This window comes from Micromesistius poutassou (assembly GCF_964030765.1).
Source record: "Micromesistius poutassou genome assembly, chromosome: 3".
NCBI classification, from domain to species: Eukaryota; Metazoa; Chordata; class Actinopteri; order Gadiformes; family Gadidae; genus Micromesistius; species Micromesistius poutassou.
Genome location: NC_140273.1, coordinates 19,848,199 through 19,851,735, shown reverse-complemented (window position 1 = coordinate 19,851,735; position 3,537 = coordinate 19,848,199). Strand labels below are relative to the sequence as shown.

At 47.4% G+C, this 3,537-nt stretch overlaps 1 pseudogene across 1 annotated transcript; it reads right to left on the bottom strand.

Moving 5' to 3' along the window:
* Positions 1-1,952: 1,952 nt before the first annotated feature.
* Positions 1,953-3,167, bottom strand: LOC311341127 (N-acetyllactosaminide beta-1,3-N-acetylglucosaminyltransferase 2 pseudogene; annotated as a pseudogene). Its single transcript has one exon. The product of its transcript is annotated as an N-acetyllactosaminide beta-1,3-N-acetylglucosaminyltransferase 2 pseudogene (transcript).
* Positions 3,168-3,537: the final 370 nt, after the last annotated feature.

Genomic DNA, 3,537 nt, shown 5'->3' with positions numbered 1-3,537 from the left:
CACACATGCACACACACACACACACACACACACACACACACACACACACACACACACACACACACACACACCCAGACCCACACACACTCACACACATCGCCAGAACGAAAACTGAAAAAGGAAGATTCCTTCCATATACACTTCCTGTGTACGTGCGTAATGTATGTTGAACTCAAGTTCAAGTTCAGGTTCTTTAGTTAGTGAAATCAGAGACACTATAGAAGGAGAAATACACAACAAACATGGCAGTCATTGCTAGCGTAGTAGTGAATACATCAAATAAATAAAATAAAATAAAAGTAAAAGTATGGAAAAATAACAAGAAAAATATCTACATTGCAGACATCTTCAGTTAATTCTTCCAGACGTTCCCATCACCTCAGTTTCACCCCGGCCACCTCAAAAAAGTCTGGCTTCCTGTTTCTTCTGATCGTCTCACGCATACAAACACACGTGCTCGCACACACACACACACACACACACACACACACACACACACACACACACACACACACACACACACACACACACACACACACACAATATACGTGGTACATACATACATACACGTGTTATTGCTTGCGTCACGCACGCGCAGTCCGGTGTCATTTTCCAAAATGACCTTGTATTTTGGTCTAATGTTTAACTTTATGATGATTATTTGTGCATGTAAAGTGGTCAGCAACGAGGGATCCACATACATAGCCTACGGCCCCCGGGTCCGAAGGCAACTCTTCCGTGTCCCTCATCCCAGAGTTTCCCAAATCAACTGTTGTTATATTTTTTTCAGGCCTAGTTTAAGAAGGCAATAGTCTATTATTACACATTCCTAAAAAAAACATGCTAATAAGAAAATTATAAAATATGACTGTGTTATGGTTGGTTAATATAATCCCTCATATATTAATGAAAAATGGGTTGTCATTAATTAATCTCACATTTACTTAACACTGGAAAAAATATTCCTCTAGCTGTGTCAAATCCTTTTGAGGACAACCATGAAGTAAGTATGGTCACACACTACACACACACACACACGTAAAGGTTGAACAAACTTGTTAAGTCCCTTTATTACTATACCTAAAAATATAAAACTCATACACATTCTATCAAATGAACTCATTAAATCATAATAATGACATTGACAATGTTGTTATCAGAAATGTATCAAAATCAAATCATTTTGATATCTAGAATTCATTTATAATCACCATTAACATCATGTTTGATATGATTTGACTGTTGTTTGACTCTTGAACTAGACATTGATACCCTGGCTCTGTCATGCTCTCCTGAAAAGAGAAATGCATGTAATCTTCAATAGATAGTTTACAATTCATTAGAGAAGTATATTTAAGATGCGTTTACACTGAAAGAATTGAATAAGAATCTGTGTTTCTAGTTGCTAATTCTTCTTTGTGTTTGGGGAAACATGGTTCAGGTTTGAAGGTTGATCAACCGTTCTGTTTCTTAGTAAATCCAGTAATCCACTCCGACTTTCCCTTTGACCCATTCTCCGTTCAGTGGTTATGCATTGAAGACATTCCTCCTATTTGTGCTGAGGTCTGGTTGGGTGCTGGGACTTTTTGTCATTGTCTAACTTATTCCATAGCCCCTTCAGCCTTGAAATAGTTAAGATATCGGCAAATATTTCCTTAAAAGAGAAAGATAATAACGTAACACATACAGTCGTAAATGTTTAGTTACAAAGAAAATGATTCCAACATTTTCTTTTATCATCATTGTCCAAGGAGTTTGGGTCCCTGCACCCCTGAAGACGTGGGCCACCCCTGAAGACGTGGGCCTTTCTCCACACCCCGTCTCTTCTTCCACTTTGAACCTGCAGGTTTGGACGACTCTGGCGTTCTGGCGGTCCAGTCCGGGGGTCGGTGAGCCAGGACCAGACTAGACTGCCAGAACTCTGATACGATGCGAACGAGGCCACCGGTTGTTCACATCGTCGAGTTCTGGCAGTCCAGTCTGGGGTCGGTGAGCCAGGACCAGATCTGGATCATCTCCTGTGGCGTCCGACTGTGCACCAGGATCAGGCTCTTGTACGCACACGGGTTCTCCCGGTACTTCTTGTCCACGTCAAAGGTTTTGAAGCCCTTGTGTTTCTCTGGCGCCAGTCCCAGCTTCTTCAAACACATCCCGGTGAAGACGTCGTCGATCGGGAAGAGCGCCACCTGCTGGGAGACTTTGTGAAGACGGCGCGCCAAAGGCCCTGAGTACAGGTACCCTCCTCCGCCTGCGTAGGGGGGGTAGTCGCCCACATACACACTCTCGGGGATAAAGTACTTGAGCCTGTGATCCCGGTGGGGGCTGGCGTTCTGGATGACGTCACCAACAAAGAGGTCTTTTGCCGTCCCCTCTGGCAGATGTTCCAGGTAGTGGATGATTCCCCGGGTGTTGACGAAGACGTCGTCGTCCCCCTTCAGGATGTAACGGGCGTCGGAGCAGTGTTGACTGAACCACTCCAGGAAGTGGGTTTCCTTGAGTGTGAGGTTGAAGAAGGAGTCCCTGTAACCCCATTGGAGTAGGTCTCTGTTCCGCTCCGCCTCGTGGCTCAGCATCCCCGATAGGTCGGGGAAGTGGTCCGCCGGGGAGGCGGTGCCCAGGAGGAACACGGTCACCACCGTCCGATTGGCCACGTTACCCGCCCTTCCCCAGGACTGCCGGATGGCCTGTCGGCGGTCGAAGTGAGGCGCCAGCGACTTGATGGCCAAGAGGAGGAAGGGTCTGTCGTCACACAGGTGCGGCTGATTGATGAGGATGGGGTAGGCTCTGCAGCGCATGTACAAAAGGAAGTCCTGGAAGCGCTGGGGCAGGGTGTTGTAGTCCCCTACTTGTCGGGGGACCCGGGGGTCCGGCTCACAGGGTTTGAGGGCCTGGGGGTTATTAAGCCACCAGGGCGTCCGGGCAACCGGGGAGTCGTTGGTGTGCGCCAGGTTCAGGATAGGGTTGTAGAGGCGATCCAGGTGCTGCTGCTCCCTGTTCCAGAAGGACCCACTCCATTGCCACCAATGCCAAAACCTTGACGGTACGTTTAGTTCGTGGATGCCGTGCTTATGCTGGCCCACCATCCTCGCCACAACCACCAGCAAACAGACGACGATGAGCATCAGTGTGCTACTGAACACCCTGCCTCTCCGGTGACCCACGGCCATTGTGCTTTGTCTTTGGGCCTATGGATAAAACAAAGTACACAAATCAACAAGAACACTCTGCTAAATTACACATTTCAGCATCAGAGACAGAATGGATTCAACTATTTAAGGCTAGCAGACTTACAACAAAACCAGGATACAACGGGATGTTAGGAAACATAGCGACACACTGGTCGCGAGCATCAAGAGAGGAGAAAGGAAGGAAACGGTAATGAACTGAAGGGCAGTGAGCGACTTCGCTCCCCTCTTCAGTGACAGAGCTGATGTCTGTATACGAGTCGGTTCCATGCTAGTCCTCCAGGACCAGGCAGCACACAGCTCTATCCACACCAGCCCTCCTTCAGCCTCTGTCTCCACCCCCCTTCAGCGG